The 20,332-nt window shown below is 33.9% G+C and overlaps 1 pseudogene; it reads left to right on the top strand.

Moving 5' to 3' along the window:
- Positions 1-2,597: 2,597 nt before the first annotated feature.
- LOC120224802 lies at positions 2,598-3,325 on the top strand (annotated as a pseudogene).
- The last annotated feature ends 17,007 nt before the right edge of the window (positions 3,326-20,332 follow it).

Raw genomic sequence — 20,332 nt, 5'->3', positions numbered from 1 at the left:
TGTGTTTAATTAAATGTGTCCATCTCTTACATACTGTTTGGCAGAACTGAAAGTTAATGATAGTCATTTATCAATAATATGCTATAACCAAAAAGCTTGGGAATTATTATCTTAGCTGCTAATGAGTGTACTGTTTTTAAAGTTAAAAGAATGACCGTAAAGTGGTAACAATTTTATGGTCAGATTTCTCTCTGGATTTTTTAGGAGTATTTTTCTTAAAATATCACTAAGCCTGCTTGGCATAATACTGCCATGTAAACCTTGACAGTTCCGGTCAGATTATTAATATTTACTGTGTTTTCTTAGCAGGAGATTTAACAACCTAAGGAAGGCTATGGCAGGCATGGACTCAGCTCACTTTGCTCCACTTTCTTTGTGCAATAACTATGCATTCCATTCAAGACTCTGAAATTGAACATAACTTGCACGGCGTCTTAGCAAATTGTTACTTATAGGTTGGGTGTTTTTTGTTTGTTTGTTTTGTTTTTGTTTTTTAATATACCACTGAAACATCTTCTTTTTAGACTGGAAATACAGGAAGATTCCTGATTCAATCTGAAGACAAAAGCACACTTCATCTCAGCATATCTAGCAGATGTTCTCTTCATAGTCAGGGAAAAAACATGGCAAGTTACTGAATCCATCTGGTTCCTAAATCATTCTGAAATTCTCCCTGTCTACTCCCAAAAGATGTAAATTGGTCCATAAAGAGAACAGCAGGCAACATGACTATAAATAAAGGCCACAAAAGAACTCATATTGCAGGAAGAAACTAATGGAAGCTAGGAAAAAATGACCATTGTTTGAGTAAAGTAGGTAGATTAAGACCTCTCTATCAATTTGCTGCTATATAAGAGGGGTTCAATATTCAATCAGTCAGCAAATATTTATCTCTTCTTTCTTTCTTTCTGTCTTTCTTTCTTTCTTTCTTTCTTTCTTTCTTTCTTTCTTCTTTCTATCTTACATTGCTTTTATTTTTCAATTTTCCAGATCCTTATTTTGACTTTCTCAAAGTGTCTGCAACAATGAAGTACAGTGAGTAATTGCTATGGGCAGAGATTTTAAAATTAAGATGCAATTCCTGAAGTTCTGGGTTTTAGTCCAATGTGGACAGAACTTAGAAGTCTTTGGTCCTGACTGGGTGGCTCAGTCAGTTGAGTGTCTGACTCTTGGTTTTGGCTCAGGTCATGATCTTGTGGTTCATGAGTTCCAGCCCCACATTGGACTCTGTGCTGAGAGTGCAGAGCCTGCTTGGGATTCTGTCTCCCTCCCTCTCTCTATGCTCCTACCCCACTCATTCTCTTTCCCCCACAAACTGAATAAATAAACTTAAAAAAAAAAAAAAAGAAAAAGTAAGTCATTGTTCCCAACCTCACAACAAGAAAAAATGTGAACAAACTGAAAATCAATAGCTCTTCTCATATCAGGGAATTGAGCTCATAGGGTAAATGTCTTGGAAACCAGAGAGACAAATGCAGAGAACCACAGCTTATTGGGGGGGAAAAGCCCAGGATCAGAAGCTTAAAGCTGAAGCTACTAGTATCAGCAGAAACACATTACACCTTAATTTACCAATTGCTGGAGGCTTACTGGGGACTAGATCCAAAGGAGCCTCACTTGTGGCCTCTGCACTTTCCTAAGTTTTACTTCCTGGAGTCCTACCTGTTTTTCATGTGAAGACCTGAGAAAAATCTCTTTGCACTTAAAGCAGGGAGAGGGGGAAAGTAACAATTTCAAAATAAGGCCACGGCTCTCTTCTCATTAATAAGGCCTTGTACTCAAGAGAAACTATTTTACCACAACCTGACCGAGGTTTAACCAGTGCCCAACCAACCTGGAAAAAGGAGAATTCCAGCCTACCACAGACTTTTGAAAAAAAAAAAAAAATTTAACATTTATTTATCTTTGAGAGACAGAGCATGAGCAATGGAGGGGCAGAGAGAGAGGGAGACACAGAACCTGAGGCAGGCTCCAGGCTCTGAGCTGGCAGCACAGAGCCTGATGCGGGGCTCAAACTCATGGACCATGAGATCATGACCTGAACCATAGTTGGAGGCTTAACTGACCGAGCCACCCCGGCACCCCCCAGCCTGCTATAGCCTTAATGTGAAAGAGGAAAGATTTTCAACTCATGCTCACTAGAACACTAAGACCTAATTATCAGAATGTAGAATGCTTCCCCACTTGTCCTTTACATCAATAAGGCTCCTACCTACTAACAGGAGATTATAGCTTAAATTACCCTCAGGCCCTATTTTAGGACTCTGAAGGAAAGCCCAAAGCAACAATGGAGACAAAAAAGAATACTAGATGCAATTTTAGCTTCTGACAACCCGTAAACATAGCCTAACTTCTAGCTAGGAAAAAACACAAAATACCACACAATAGGCATATTTACCTTTGTTACTTATTCCCATTACATCATGTCTGGCTTTCAACAAAAGATAGAAAGCATGGTAAAAGAGCAAAAGAACACAGTCGGAAGAGACAACATAGCTATCAGACCCAGGCTCATCTATGGCAAGGATGTTGGGATGACCAGACCAGAAATTTAAAATATCTATGATTAATAATGCTAAGAACTCTAATGGGAAAAAATGGGTGACCTGGAAAAACAGATGAGTAATAAAATCAAAGGGATGGGAATTCTAAGAAAGAATACAAGGGAAGGGCTTCTGAGGATCAGACTGAGGGTTTTCTTGCAGGTAGGTGACGGCAGCTCAAGAACAGAGTACCAATGGCAGCAAGCTGGAATCCTGGGAGGGCAGGCATGTAGAAAGTTTCTTTCCCTCCTTGCCTGAGTTTTAGTTAAAAGGAGTGCAGCCACAACTGTAACCAAAGGAGGCATCATGTTTCCAGAAAAATCTCAAGGAAAGGTATTGCAAGCAACAGAAGCAGCTGTTGGATCAGGCTTTATTTCTTTTTTAATGTTTTTTAAATTTATTTCTAGGAGAGAGACAGAGAGAGAGACAGCATGAGCAGGGGAGGGTCAGAGAAAGAGGGAGTCACAGACTGAAACAGGCTCCAGGCTCTGAGCTGGCAGTCAGCACAGAGCCTGACGCGGGGCTCGAACCCATGAACCCCGAGATCATGACCTAAGCGAAAATCGGACACTTAACCGACTAAGCCACCCAGGTGCCCCTGGATCAGGCTTTAAAGGAAAGCGTGGAAAAAAAAATTAAAGAAAGTGTGGAAAGATTCAACCAGCATGAGAGTTGGAGATAAAGTTCTTCTCCCAGAATATGGAGACACCAAAGTAGTTCTAGATGACAAGGATTATTTCTTATTCAGAGATGGTGACATTCTCAGGAAGTATGTAGACTGAAATAAATCATTATTGAAATGTTATCAAATGAAGCTGCCCATTCCAGTGAAATTGTGAAATCTTTCATCATGTCAATAATTTCCATGTCTCTCTTTTATAATAAACGAATAGTATCCAAACTAAAAAAATGCTAAAAATCAAAAGCATCTTTAATGATTCATCAGTAGACTGGACACAGCTAAGAAAGAATCACTGAGTTTGCCACAGATATATCAATAAAATATTCTAAAATGAAAATTCAAATAAAAAGAACAGGATATCCATGAACCGTGGGCAATTATGAAAGGTGTTACTATAATAGAAAGAGAGAATATCAGAAAGAGAAAAAGAAATAAAAGAAATACTTGAACTAATAATGCCTGAGAATTTTCAAAAATTAGTAAGAAGCATAAACTACAGATCCAGGAATCTCAGAATACACAGGATAAATACTAAACAAACTTACTAAAAACAACTAAACGTAGGTAAGTCATAGTTTAAATTGCAGAAAATCAAAGCCAAAAAGAAAGTCTTAAAGGAAGTGGTAAGAGGATAGCAGGTAAGGGTAAACCTTAACTATCGAAGAGGGAAAAGAATTCCCTTGAGGGACGTCTGTGTGGTTCAGTCAGTTAAGTGTCCTACTCTTGAATTTTGGCTCCATCCAGGATCTCATGGGCTAATGAGATTAAGCCCTGCATGAGGCTCCCATGCTGACAGCACAGACCCTGCTTGGGATGTTATCTGTCTCCTGCTCTGCCCCTCTCCCCCTAAGTTAAAATAAATAACCATTACATTGGAATTTAGAAACTATGCAAGCAAAAAGAATGGGGTGAAATATTTCAAGTATTAAATATAAAATGTTTATAAATAAAAAAGTCAGCAATCTAGTATTCCAAATTTAGCAAACTATCCTTCAAAAATGAAGACAAAATAAAGACTTTCTCAGACAAACAAAATTGAGTGAACTTGTCACCAGTAAAATTCCCTTGCAAAAAACATGAGAAGTTCTTCAGAGAGAAAGAAAACTATAGGTCAAAAACTTGGATCAACATAAAGGAAGAATGTTAGAGAAGGAGTAAATGAAAGCAAATCAAAATCTTTTTTTCTTTATTTTCAAAATAATAATTCAACATATAGTAATAATGTATTTGGAGATTATATCTTATGGATGTGAAATGAATGATGGCAACATTATAAGGGTTGGATAGAGGAATAGAGAATACTCAGTTATAAGGTAATTGTACTATCTATGGGTGGAATAGTATTTTTTAGAGGTGGACTTAAAGTACTTGTAAATGTCTGTTGCATACTCTAAGGTAAACACTTTTTTAGAAAAATATAAAATTACAGTCACATGTTGTGAATAATTAATTTTGTTGTAGTACAAACAGTGTAATTGCTTTTGTTTCCCTTGCTGAGGAGACTTATCTAGAAAGATGCTTCCACAACTGGTGTCAAAAAAAATTACTGTTTATGTTTTCTTCTAGGAATTTTATGAATTCAGGGGTCACATTTATGGCTTTAATTCACTTTGAGTTTATTTTTATGTATGGTATAGACAAGTGATCCAGTTTCATTCTTGTGCATGTGCACAGAGAAGGAAACCATCAACAAAACAGCAAGGCAACCTACTGAATGGGAGGAGATATTTGTAAATGCTATATATGATAAGGGGTTAATATCCAAACTATATAAATAATTTATATAACTCAACACCAAAAAGCCCAAATAATCTAATTACAAATTAGGGCAGGGGACCTGAATACACATTTTTTCCAAAGAGGACATTGAAATAGTCAACAGACACATGAAAAGATCTCACTAATCATCAGGGAAAAAGGAAGTCTTTACACTGTTGATGCAATGAGTGAGAATGCAAATTAGTCACTGTGGAAAACAGTATGGAGGTTTCTCAAAAAATTAAAAATAGAGTTAGTATGATCCAGTTAGTATTTACCCAAAGAAAATGAAAATGTGAATTCAAAAAGATATATATACCCCTATGTTTATTGTAGCATTATTTATAATAGTCAAAATATGGAAGCAACACAAATGCCCTCCGTAGATGAATGGATAAAGAAGATAGATTAGATAATGGATAATAGATAATCATTCAGTCATAAGAAACAATGAGAAATTGCCATTGGCCTCAATGTGGATAGAGGGTATAATGCTAAGTGAAATAAGTTAGAGAGACACAAATACCATATGATTTCATGGAAGTCAAGAAACAAACAAACAAAAAAACAAATAAGGAAAAGAGAGAAACAAACAGAAAAACAGACTCTTAAACACAGAGAAGAAGATGATAGTTGCCAGAAGGGAGGTTGGTGAGGAGACAGGTGAAATAGTTAAAGAGAATTAAGAGACACTTATCATAATGAACCCTAATTTATACACAGAATTGTTGAATGACTATATTGTACAACTGTAACAAATATAGCACTGTATGTTAATTATACTTCATTAATTTTAAAAGGGAATTCTATTTTGTAGCTTCTTGAGTGTTTTTTCCCTTCTGTTTCAGGAATTATATATTTCTTCTGGTGTCAATGTTTTTCCTATTGTTTTTCTCATGGGTAAGCAGTCATATTGCAAGTTTTTTTTTCAAATGCCTGGTAATTTCTGGATTCCTGTTCATATTTAAGAACAAGAGAAGAAAACTACCAGAAGATAATGTATGAATATAGGACTGGTTGAATAGCATTCCAAATTTCTAAATGAGAAGTCTTTATCCTGAGGTACTAGCATTTTCAATATCTGCCTTTGTTATCCCAACATGATTTATTCACTCTGTGAAAGAACATGCAAAGATATTTCCTAGATAAATAGCAAAAAGTTAGAAATTATGGTGAGAAAGATGCTAATGCTAGACTTTTTCATTTACAGTACATTTCAGTTCTACTCTTTCAACATGCCAGTTATACTCACTGTTTTTGAGTTATCAGACTCTTGTCAGATAACATCACATTTGACTATTTTTTCCATTGTCCATAATCAAGAGTATTTTTCTAAAGGGGGTGTATTTTTCCCCTTAACTGATATATATATGTATATCAGTTATATATATATATAAGAAGAGAGATTTACCAGATTTAGAAGGCCTTGCAAAAAATACTTGCAGTGAGTGAGTATGTGTATGTGTGTGTGTGTTTTCAATAATTTTATTGATTTCTATTACTATACTCTTTTGTTACCAAGCAGTATATATGTATATATATATATATACTTCCCAGAAATGTGTGCAAATCTCACATTTATTGATGTCCTTTCTCCAATTTTCTTTATAATTAGGGATTGTGACTTTTGTATTTTCTCACTATCATTTCAGTTGGTTATCAGAAAGAAGGAGATAAATGGAATATTTTATCTTGTTTACACCATCTTTAAGTGGAGATATTCTATTTTATTCAAGAAGAAAAACTTTTGTAACTAAACAATGCAACTAAAAGCAGTGTAATTTAATTAAAAAGAAACGTTCTGCTTACACAATCCAATTTCTTCCTTTAAATAATTTTGTCAAGTGAATCATAGATTTTGCACATGAATAAATAAATGGATGAAAAAATAAGAGGAAGGAAGAAACCCATGGATTCTAATTCTAAATCCTATGCTATTTTTTTAGTTGGTGACATTCAATATTTTATTCAAAGCAAACAGGTAAACAAAATAGCTTTCTGTTTTACCATCTCTCTAAGCCCTAAAATGGGGACAAAATGGCTAAATTAAATAAGCTGCAAAGATTCAGTATTGATTCCTTGAAGCTAATTAATCAGAGAAGAACTTATGAAGATCTCAATACTAGCAGGTGTTTAAGTGAAAAGATTTGCAAACAGGTGTCTTCTTGGTAACAAAAGTCATGATGTTTCTATTTATGTATCATAACAGAAAATATAGTATCTTCTTCTTGTCAATGTGAAATTTAAATTTTCCAATGTATAGAAGAATTGTATAGAATATTATGTATGTTCTAAGTCCTATTCTCACTTGCAAAGTATGTGTGTCAGCTGGCCTGGACTGATTGCATGCTTGACTCTTGGCCAAACCATGAAACTATGAAACAAATGATTTCTAGTCTGTCAGCATTGTTTAGCAGTAATAGTAAATTTTATGATTAGTATCTGGGTTTTATGGAGCCTAAGGGTAGAGGGAGTTCAACAGTTGGGGCTGGTGACATAGACAGAATGACCATACATGTCTACATAAGCGGCTCACTATAGAGATCTTCAGCACAAGCAAAATTTGGGGGTCCTGGTAACTAGATCTTTTGCTGATGGTCTCTCCCAGATGACAACATACATCATTTTTATAAACCTGGCCCAGTTGTGGGAAGACTGATAAAAATTGAGTTAAGCAAAATTTAAGATTAATATTCTCATAAAATTTTCAAGTAGGGGATGAAGTATTTAGTTTGTACACAAATCTAAATATTAAAATAAAGTATAAAGTGAACATGGATAAGGTCCTTTAGCCAAATATTGTAGAATGAGAAAAGAGTCTAGGAGGTTGCCAAAAGGAATTTTACAAATTTTAGGAGACATGAGAAGAATCTTTTAAGAAAAAGAGAAGACTCAGTTATCCTGGGTACCTTAAATATAGGACCCCCTATATCATCAGGCTTGAAATTTAACCAAAAAATTAAATCAATGCAAGACCATATAATACAAACATATCAACTCACCTTTTACTAAAATAGAGAACAAGAAAGTTGTTCCCAGATGAGCATCAACATAAAGGCAAGGGTAAGGAGTTGTGTTGACCCTCAAGGTGTCCACAGTTCTGTCTGCCTAAAGGAAAAATTGAAAAAAAAAAAAAAAAAAAAACAGGAGAAAATTGGTCATTCTCCTCCAGCTTCAAAACCATTTCAAGCTTGTTTTCTTCTTTGGCACTTCTGCCTTCAGGTTTTTTTAATCTTCAACTTGCTATTTCTTGTATATCACTGTGCAATTTCATAAACCTGAGCAATGTATACTTACACTCCAGGTTACGGTAAGAGCTGCACCATCCCTGTTTCCTCTGTGTGGGTACAGGTTGCTGCCTGGTTAACATATTGTCTGCCTTCCTTTCTTCCTATCACTCCCACCTAGAGAACAATATTGGACACCCACAGTGTACAGCTACAGGTCAACCAAATGAGGAAGGATAAGGGGTTACCACACAGTGAAACACATAATGCTCTCACTTATGTTTCCCACATGTGAAATCTGTCCTTTAAAGACCTGACTTAATGCATATGCTTGTATTGTTTAAGTCATAACATTCTCCACTTTTTATTTTTTTATTTTCTTAGTTTTTGAAACTAGCATAAGGATGTTATAACACACCATATGCACATTATTACCCTCACTGTAGGTGTCTATTGATAGTATGCATTCTTCTATGATTCTAGAATGGAGCAGAAATATTGTGGTTAATATATAATCTCATTGTAACTGAGGAAAATATTGTAAAAGGATTTTATACTATTCATCTGCAGATTAATGTTTCCTGTGTTTTAAAAGGCATGTTACCCAGCCAGCAGATGAATGGTATAAAATGTTTAATTAAAGTCAGTCATAGCCTGCTGGCAAGAAATGACCTTACCTTCAACTCAACACTCGGACCAAAAGCATCTATTGTTTTCATTTTAAAGGAATTCAATGAAGAATATTATTTCTTGGCTTGATCAAAAGCCATTTATTGAGTGCTTATTATATGCAAGTATTTGAGGGGGTAGACACTGGGGTTTCAAAAGTGAATATGAAGGCATTATGTCTAGAAGAAGCTCTTAGACTGGTTGTCCAGACAAGCATATGCCACAAGCTGTGGTGTATGTCATACCAGGGCAAGTGATATGATAGAGACAAGAGAGTCGTGTTGAGGATGTGGAGGGAAGATCTCAGCAATGCTTTCACTAACATGGTATATGTCAGATGATATATAAAGAAATGATTTTATTCCAAATAGAAAATAGATAGGAAACATGCAGTCAATCAAATAAATCTGCCTGGTACTTTGCAGTGCTGAGCGTGTGTCTGATCTTTGACTGCTTACTCAACCTCTTCCTCTTGGGCATCCTGATCTCATGAATGACAGCACCCCGGAGGGATTTTCCCAAGTTAGATATTTAACAAGCCTCCTTGATTCCTCATTTTGAATTATCTCCACACAAAATTTTCTGTCACCAAATCCCATCAATTTTACCTTAAGTACTTCTCAAAAACATCCCTTCCTTTTAAACCTCATCCTTTGCCACTACCTAGCTTCAGACAATTCTAATTCCTCATCCTTCCTACTTAAAACAGCCTCTTAATCAATCTCTCGGTCTTTAATCTATTCCTAGCCACAATTTAACTTCTACATTTGAGCCAGAATGAACCTTAAATTACAAATATAACTGTTATTATCCCACTCAAAATCCTTTAATGACTTTCTAATGCTTTCAAGGCTCCATTTCACTCTTTGATCTGGTAGAAAAGGCCCTTTGTGATTTGGCCCCAACTTCCGAACTTCTTGTTATTTACTCACTGCTTTTTGGTGTGTGGAGTACTGTACTTTTCAGTCTTCGAATCTGTCTCTGTCTCTCTTTCCTTCTTTCTCTTTCTCTCAACACACACGTGCATGTGCCTTTCCTGCACCTCTGTATCCGTTGATTTACCCGGAACACCATCTCTCTCGCCATTTCACTTAGCTGACTCATGCTTTAAGACTTAACTGTTCTTCATAGACAGCACCTTTTCTGGCATTTGGATCCCTGAAACTTACCTCTAAGTTATATGCTCCTCCTATATGTCTCCATAGCACATTTTTCATACCTCTGCCATAACACTTATCACTGTATAGAACAATTTGTTTTTCTCTTGGTTCTCATGATTAATCTGAGAGTATTGTCATATTCAGATTTTTTGTTTTAGTTTTTATCTCTAGTACTTCATCCATTATTTCACATAGTAATACTAATGTGAAGCTTCTTAAGTACTAATGAAAGAATAAGTGAACAAATAAAGGGATGAAAGTGGTTACCTGTCTTTGTTTGCTCTGAACCCTTCCTTTGGGACCTAACTTTGCCCCATTATTGGAATTGTATGTCACAGTCCTTCATTTTCTAGATATAGAGATAAGCATGGAGTCCAAACTGTTTTACATAGGAGGTATCAACAGATCCTTGATGACCACTTCTTAGAGTATTTTTTGGTAATAGTCAAGCATCAGAGGTGTTAGATTAAAATTTAGATTCTATGATTTAATAAAGGGGAGTTTGGGAGAAATTTAACTTGCTGTTGTAGTAGAGACTGGCTATTATCTACCCAGGAACCATTCACCATGCCATCCATGTTGATTCACTTCAATTTTATTTAGGTGCCCAACCTCTCCCACATGATTTAGACTTAATTTCCTATCAGTCTAAGCCAATCATGCAGTTCATTTTCAATGTCAGTGATTTGTTAAGAGGTCAAGGTAATATGAGGAAATATCCCTTGGAGACTTGCTGAGAAAGACTGTATGCACTTACTTAGGAAGAAGATGTCCTTTTATATGATGTAGAGGATTTTGCCTCTTTCATGTTTCTCCTGAAATGGTGACAGTCACCCTGAGATGAAGTACAACAGTCTGAGGCCACAGCCACACATTCAGCGTAGCAGACTGAATAGATTCAAAACAAGTGCATTTTTGATGATGATGTTATGCTGCTGAATTAACTGTCTTGGGTTACCCAATGCTGAGAATTCTTGTTATGTAGGATGGTAAATTGTCCTTATTGTTCTATTCTGGATGAAATGTAATTTTATGTTACTTAAAATCTTAATTACTTACTTAGTTTCTTAATTGATAAGGGTAACGTTAAACTATTCAAAGTGATGAAATTAATAATCATGTTTAAGTTGGAGTTTTACATTTTATTCTGTTGGAATCACAAATTGAACATTCCAAATATTTTAATAACCTTCCCCTTTTTAAAAAATTCAGTCCAATTACTTGAATGTTAAGTAAAACAAACAAAAGTTAATAATATATATAAAATGGCAGGGTATGAAGTACAGAGAACTAAATGTAGTCATCTGATAAATGTGTGATACATTAAAGTTTGATAGAAGTTTCAAACAAATATTTGAGGAAACATGATCATAATTTAAGCTTCTCATACAATATTCACTTTGAGCTATACTACATAATCTCACTTCACTAAAATATGAATTTTAGATGAAGTATCACAAAGCAATCAAAAAGTAGTATGACTGAGGAAGTATAATTTTCCAAATACTAGGAAATTATTGACTATGTCATTTCATTTTTATTTTAAATATGTAAAAAATCACATATATATTTCCATATTATTAGTTAATCAGGGCAAAAGGAAACAGTATTTCATCTATAATAATAATTGCTTAAAGTAAACTTGCTTTATACCTGAAAAAGTGACATATATATAATATTGAACATAAACATAAATTACTTTAATAGAAACAAATATATCTATTGAAATAACTATCAATTGGTGGTATATTATTTTCTAGGAAGTAAGGAAACTAATAATCATTGGAACCAAAATAATCACCTTTGAAATACTAATGATTTTTCATTTATACACTGAATGAGTTTCAAAAAATTAAGGACATCGTTGAATTTAATGATCAGTAGCCAAAGCATGAGTTAAACCCAGGTTTGTCTCTGTCCAAAACTTATGTACTTTCTATCTATACTCCACCATGTTGTATCAGGTGGGACATCTATTGTTTGGTAAAATCAATAAGGACTTATTTTATCCTCTCCTGATAGACACTTTCTTTACTCATATTGTAGTAAGAGTACAAGTCATTATGTCTTATTACAAAGTTGCATTCACAGATCATAAAAGCACAGATTTCATTTAGGAAGAAACCCATTTGGCCTGGAGAAAGGCAAACCATTAAGTGTTGATTAGAAAGATGGTTGAGACATGGAAAGTTACAATGAAATATTACAGTACATTAAAATAATTTTAATAGTCATCATTATTCCACGTATACAAGAATAAAAATAGCCAGCACATTTGTCGTATACCAAATATTTCACTTTCAATTCCCTAAGATATTTTCTCATGATAAGATGATAACTTTACACCAAAATGTCAGTTAAAAATATAATTTGCCATAAAAAGTTTCTACAACATAGATTTTTTCCATAAAACCAAAGAAAACAGAAAACTGTACATGTTGAATTTTTAACTTAAGTTATATAAGTTATACTTTTTGTTGTACTTGAATGGTTGGAAAGTAGAACATGATTGTACAGACTTCCTCATCAAGATGGCAGACTGAGCCTATATATTTATCTTGATTTAAATAGTAAAAAAGGGATTTTTTGACATATCTGAAATTTTTGTGAATTTATAGGAAATAAAAAGTAAATGGCATTGGAAGTAGACTGTAGTAAAACTACAAAATTCTAGCTCACATTCTTTTTATTCTAGAGTGACCATTAGGGTAATTAATGACTTTCCTGCAGAATGAATGCCTCTTTTTTTCATTTTAAAATTCAGTCTCCCAATAATCAGTGATTCACCATTTTTAATTACTTATTTACTGTAATTGTAAATATATAAAGAAATAAATTTTAGCTAAATCATTTAATTAATTAATTAAGGGGTTCATTTAGGAGACTGATAAAGAGGGGACACATCTATGAAAAGACATCCATGCAGACCCTACAGTGACTCTTTTTGGGTCTCACTGCCCATTTTAGATCCTACAGGTTCCTAGTTTTATTTTTCTTTAATCCTAAAATAAAATGGATTCTATTTAACTTGCTATGATTCAAAGCATGAACCATGCTTTCTTTCTTTTTTGTTTTTTAATATTTATTTATTCTGAGAGAGAGAGAGAGAGCACAAACAGGGTAGAGTCAGAGACAGGGAGAAAGGATCCCAAGTAGGCTCTCCACTGTCAGCACTCTTATAAACTATAAGATCATGATCTGAGCCCAAACTGAGAGTCCAACGCTTAACCAACTGAACCACCCAGGTGCCCTAATAGCTTGAAACATGCTTTCAAGATTATTGCTTTTAAAATATGTCCATGAATCACAATCAACTGGAATTTAATTCTAGAATTTAATCATGGAACTCTCTCCAGAAATTCTGACTTGATAAGTCTGATACATAGTAATCACTCAATAAACATCAATGAATAGATGGAATGAAATATACCAGATGAGTGGAAGAATAATTGAATGAATGAAATGGCATAAAATATCTACATATGTATTTGTACTCTTATGGATAGTAGTTTAATATTGATATATACACTAAGTGCTATTTTTCCACCCATAGCTTAGTTTTTTATTCAATAGAAATGAGGGTTGTTGTTACCTTCTTTGATATCTGTGTTATGAGTTGAATCAGAGCATCTTCCACTATAACCAAGTGTTGAAATTACCAACACTATTTACATCCAGACAGAGTATCATTACAGTTTGTAACCTAAAGATATCAGAACTCTGATTGGCACCATTTTGTCAGGCAAGCTCTAACTCAATTAATCTCTCCTCCATCACCATAACTGATGAGTTCTCACATAAATTCTCCCTTTTTTCTTCCAAAATTACCTTGTCAACAATAAAGGCAAGGGAAGTATGAAAGAACAAAGCACTTTTATAAGTTCCAAAGATTCTGAAATGATTTTTATCCCCTCTTGGTAGACACTTTCTTTGCACAGTACCTCTTTTTAGTAGCACATCTGACACTGGACGTCTGACCTCTGCTACTCTAATAGTTGTTAATAGAAACCTCACCTCATGCAAAGATAAAATGGATTTTTGGCAGCTGTGAGAGATTATGAAGAGTAAGACCAATCTTAGTTGGAATAAGAAGAAAAGAAGGCATCTGTACCTTAAACTCCTCAGCTGGTTTTCATTATACATCAAGCCTACATTTATTACAAAGAGGGTAGCCAAGAGACAGACAGTGATAGGTCTTTGCACTTAGAATAAGAAGGCCAGTACTTGATAAATTCTACTTTTCATCTTGACTTGAGTTCAAATGACTCTTAAATCTGTTTGAATTATACAGCATATATCTGGGAGACAAACTCAAGAAGACCTCTAATTTTGCCCTTATCTGATTGGTTTCCCCCTTATTTTTATCTTGAGTATAGTGAAATCTTAGTTCTTCGAACTCATTAAAAGAAATAAGTAGTTCTATAAATCCCTAAAGTTTTATAAATAAAACTCATTTAAAATTGGTTTTATGGTATACTTTATATATTTATGTTTAATATGGTTTTGTTTGATGTCTTGAGAATTTACAATATGACTAAACAAAGAAAGAGGCTACATGCATAGTCCTGATATAGGAACAGCTTGATATGAGCCTAATTTCCACCAGTAGAGAACAAATGCATTATTATACTTAGGGTAATTTTTGTGTCTTGTAATGCTTACATATTTAAATATTGGTAAGGTAAATAAAATGCTATCTCTTAAGCATTTTCTAAAGCATTAATATAACTGCAGGTCCAGAATACATAGTATTTTAGAAGACTAGAAGAGGGAGGAGTGAGGGCTCATACCCATATATGTAAATCAGGGGGAAAAAAATGCAACCTGAAGATCTATTCATGTTAAATGTTTGAGTTCAAAGGAAGAATGATGTTTCAGAGGTAATATATTTGTAGAAATTTTGAATTATTTTGAGATAACAGTAAGAGAAAATGAGGATAGAGAGCATTAGAAACATCTATTTATGAAGAGAACCAGCGGCACCTGGGTGGCTCGGTTGGGTGACTTCTGCTCACGTCATGATCTCAGTTCATGGACTGAAGCCCCACGTTGGGCTCTGTGCTGACAGCCCAGAGCCTGGAGCCTGCTTCAGATTCTATGTCTCCCTTTTTCTCTGCCCCTCCCCTGTTCGTGCTCTGTTTCTGTCTTTCTCTCAAAAATAAATAAATATTAAAGAATTTTTTTAAAAAAAGAAAAAAGGAAACCAGTTATTTCCATTCAATTCAATAAAAGTTAAATATTTTAAATATATATGAAATAAATATTTTAAATATATATGTTTACTAAAATTGTAACATACCATATAAATGTTCTGCATTTTGGTTGTCTTCTTTTACAAAAGATGTTGAAGATATTTCTATATTAAAGGATAAAGAGCTTCTATTTTTGTTTTATTTTGTTTTCCATATATATGTTATTGTGCTATATGGATATGCATAATGTATTTAACTGACATTGAGGTTTGTTAAAAAAAACACAAGAAAACAATGCTGCAATGTATAACTTTTTAAACATATTTAACCTCTTGCATACCTGATGGTATATTTTTAAGATGAATTTTTATGAAATTGCTGAAGCAAAGGCAATGTGTATGTAATTTTGATAGTATGACAGTGACTAGAGTTGCTCATCAATATTACTGTTCTTCCTCTAAGTACAAAGTCAGATTGCACTTCTTCATCTCTTGAGTGACATCTAGAGTGACCTGCAATTTCCTGAGATAATTATGTGACATAAAAGATTAATGCTCTTTATTATTTAGATGATGGGCCTATTTTCCTTCATGTAGATAAATATTTCCTACTTGCCTTTCATGGGGAATGTACAAATGTATATGACTATCAAAACCATAACTTTTAAAACATTGTTGATGGTTTGATATCAGATAGGTTTTTAAAAGTTATATTATGATGGAGTTTTAATTTGCATTTTCATTAATTAATATAAGTGAAATCAAATATCTTTTCCTATATTTCAGAATGACTTATGTGTCTTTCTGTATGAATTATGTGTTTCATTCTTTCATCCATTCAACCAAATAATTGTGAAAACTTATGTAGCCCCCATTATTCAAGGTGCAAGAGAAATTGGAAATGAACAAAGTAATAAAACTTGTCCTTACTTAAATTTGCCATTCTAGTAGGTATAGAAAAATAAACAGATTAATAAAACACAGGCACTTGAGAGAGGGATTACTGCCACAGAGAAAAATAAAGAAGGCAAGAGATATGAAGATAATAGGATGAAGTTGGTGTGCTGTCTTAAATTGTAATCTGGAAGCATAGAATACAGGAAGTGAGGTGGTGAGTCATGTGGATATTCAAGCAGAACATTCCAGAACACAGAAACAGCAAATGCAAAACACCTGAGTAGAATATACTTGGTGGTAAAGGAGCTACAAAGAATAGTATGTCTGGAGAAAAAGAATGAGCGAAGCAAAGCTCTTAGGAGTTGAGGGCACAGAGGGATAATTTCTAATTATACAAAGCCCTATAGGTCATTTTAAGGACTTTGGTTTTTATTCTACTGGAGACGATTGACCAGAAGGGTAATATGATTTATGCTTAAAAGGATCATTCTGACTACTGTGTTCGTATTCCTTGAATCATTGTTATTGATGGTTTTAAAATTTTATTTCTCATGAATTTGCAGCAAGTCTGTATATATCAGGGAGATAAGCCTTTTGTCACATGAATGGCATGCCTTTCCCCCCCTCATTTTATCATTTGTTTTTGTTTTTTCTTAAAGTATTTCACTATTGTTTGTTACTTTGTGATACAAGAGCTATTTTTATTGTAGTCAATGTTATCAAAAATGTCTTTCCAATAGTTGAATTTTAGTTAGAATTAGCTTCTCTACTCCAAACTTATAAAATATTTTCCTTGATTCATTCTTATTTGTCTATGTTTTTTTTTTCGCTTTTTTTAAAATATGAAAATCTTTGGTGTATTTGGAATTCATCCTTGTATGAAATATAGATCCATCTAATTACTTTCTCACAGGTTGCTTTTCAGTTGTCTTAATTTTTTTCAATTTTATTGAGCAGGCAATAATTTTTCAACTTATTTTTAACGACCCCTTTTATCATAAAGTCATGTTTGTATAGAGATTATTTCTGAACTTTGTCCTCTGTTCTGTCGGTTTGTCTGCTTAATCATACTCTAGCTTAACACTATTTTAATAATGGAGACTTTATAATATGTTCTAGGAACTGGTATATCTAGTCTTTATTACTTTCTCATACTCCTTTTGAGTTTTTTTCTATATTTTTAGTTTTCTATATAAACTTTGTCTAGTTCAAGGGAAAAATATATTGATTGTTTATTGAGATCATATTAAAATTGTAACATAATTTCAGAATATTTCTGTTTGTATGACATTCAATATTCTAACCAAGATTATTGTCGTCATTTTTCTAAGTCTTTTGTGGACGCCAAGGAGTTTTCAAGTTTCCATTACAAATTTCTTCCTTCTTGTTAAATTTATGATTTAGATATTATGCATTGCATATCATTTGTAAATAGGATCTTCTACAAATAAACTTAAGAAAAAAAAAACTGAATAAAAAACAGACACCTGCATGGCTCAGTTGTTTAAGCATACAACTCTTGATTTTGGCAAAGGTCATGATCTCATGTTTCCTGAGATTAAGGCTTGAGTCAGGCTCTGGGCCTACAGTGTGGAGCCTGCTTGTGATTCTCTCTCTCCCTCTCTCTCTGTTCCTTTCCTGGTTGCTCTCTCTCTCTCTCTCTCTCTTAAAATAAATAAATAAACCTTAAAAGAAAATAATTTCAATAGTGTACCCAAAACTTGACGCTGCATAGTTCCATTCCCTCCTGCTTCTTTGATCTGGTATTGTCACACAAATTACATCATTTTACGCTGCATATACATTGCTTCATATGCTGTGTCCATCACTACAGATTTATAATTATTGCTTTATGAAGTTGTCTTTTAAATAATGTAGGATAAAATAATATTACAGACAAAACATACATTAATAGTGTCTTTCATATTTATCATTTGTAGGTATCTTTACCAGTATTCTCTATTTTTTCATTTAGATTCATACAATTTTTTACTTTCATTTCAAAAATGAAAATGAAAACTCTCTTTAGTAATTCTTGTCAGTAAGATCTGGTGGAGATGAATTCTCGCAGTTTTGTTTATTGAGAATGTCTTAATTTTTTTTTTTTTTTTTTTACAAATAGTTTATTGTCAAATTAGTTTCTACATAACACTCAGTGCTCATCCCCAAAGTGCCCTCCTTCATGCCCATCCCCCCTCCCCCCCACATCCATCAGTCCTCAGTTTTTGTCAGCATTCAAGAGTCTCTCATGGTTTGCCTCTCTCCCTTTCCCCCACCATTTCCGCCCTTCTTCTCCCCCTTGGTCCTCCGTCAAGTTGAGAATGTCTTAATTTATAGTTCATTTTGAAAGGTAGTTTTCCTGCATATAAGATTATTGGTTGACAGTTTTCTTTTATTCAGCACTTTGGATTCATGGCCTCGGTGGTTTCTTATTTGGAATCAGTTATTAATTTTATGGGAGTTCTCTTGTATATGACAACTTGTTTCTTTCTATTTCTTTCAAGATTCTTTTGTTTTATTTTTCAATATTTAGATTATGATATTTCTATACATGGATCTTCTTGAGTTTATTTTTCTTGGAAGTGTTGGTTTTTTTAGAAGATTTGGCCATTATTTTTTCAAAGATTATTTCTTGCCCATTTTTGGTTGCCTAGCCTTGTGGGACACCCATTATATGTACATTGGCACATATGATATGTCCTGCAGGTGCAATTGTGTTCATTTTTCTTTATTCTTTTTGCTTTCTTTTCCTCAGACTGGATAATCTCAATTGGCTTCTGTTTAGTGTTTTTTTTTTTTATGCTTTCTTCTGCCTGCTCAAATCTCCTATTGACTGTAGTAAATTTCTTATTGAATAGACTTTATGATTTCAGAATATCTATTTGTGTCTTTATTATATTTTTCTCTTTGCTGATAATCTCAGTTTGATGAGACATTGTTCTCAAACTTTCCTGTACTTCTTTAAGCATGGTGTCCTTTAGTTCTTTGACAATAGTTAAAATAGTTGATTTAAAGTCTTTGTGTGCTCTCTGGTTTCAGGGACAGTGTCCATTAACTGTTTCTTTGTTTCCTATGTCTTTGTCATACTGTTTATTTAAATGTTGTGTAATTTTTTGGTAAAAAGTGGACATTTTATATAATATAATGTAGCAACTTTGAAAGTTGATTATAATTTGTATAGCTGTTTATGTTTGGTGTTACTATTGTTGTTGCTGTTCATTTGTTTGGTAACTTTCCTGAACTAATACTGTAAAGGTGGGGATTCTGTCATGTGTGACTAATGATATCCCTGGCCAGTTTGCTTAGGATCAGTTAATGACTTAACAGAGCTTTTCCTGAATGTCCAACACAAGTCTCCCAGCTTTTGACAAGTGGCTCTGGGTACATGCGAGACAGATCTTCACCACCCAGCCAGGCAACTCTGCCTTACCCTTCATTTCCTGTTTTCACAGAGCTTCACGGATTCCCTGGTCATGTGCAAAGACCTATGTACTTGTGTGGCCTTCTAGATTTCCAGGAATATGTTGGAGTTTTTTTAAAAGCACTTACTGTAGACTTTTGGACTAATACCCCTAGGGAAAAAACTGATCTCGCTGAATAAGCTTGGATCAAAACAAAGGCAAGTTTTGAGAATAGGCTTTTCTACAGAATTTCCTGGCAGGACAAATAATGGCAGTCTTCTGAGAATGGGGCTTTGTAAGAATTTGAATTCTATTTTAACTCCTTTAGAGGCTGCTAGACTGCTGATTTTCACAATAATTTCAGGCCTTTAGGATTCTTCCTTAGAGATTGTTGGGAGAAGATGGTGGGGGATAGAGCAAGTTAAAATGCCCCCAAAGCTTGCCCTTGCCAAGATTTACCCTATTCTTTTTTCCCTGATTGTTGTAAACAATTTCCCAGATTGTTGTAAACACTTTTTTCTTTTATTAAATGAGTTATGACCTTTCATATTCTTTGATAATACAGATTTTTAAATTTCTAACAAAATAGTTTGTTTTATTTACTGTTTCAATTTGCATTACCAAATGGTCTCAATGGGTATAATTACATACTTAATGTAGTCCTTCATTTCTGTCCTTTTTTCAATCCCCCTTGGCCAAAATATATTTCAGATTTTACCTTTGCAAAGTAACTTAGTGTATTAAACTATACTTTGCTACTCTTTGTTCTATTATTTCTCCAAGTTTTTATTCTTTTTCCGTGTA

Source organism: Hyaena hyaena, unplaced genomic scaffold, assembly GCF_003009895.1.
Source record: "Hyaena hyaena isolate Hyena2069 unplaced genomic scaffold, ASM300989v1 scaffold_1249, whole genome shotgun sequence".
Taxonomy (NCBI): domain Eukaryota; kingdom Metazoa; phylum Chordata; class Mammalia; order Carnivora; family Hyaenidae; genus Hyaena; species Hyaena hyaena.
Note: the sequence above shows the minus strand (reverse complement) of the source record. Positions and strands in the feature narration are given on the sequence as shown.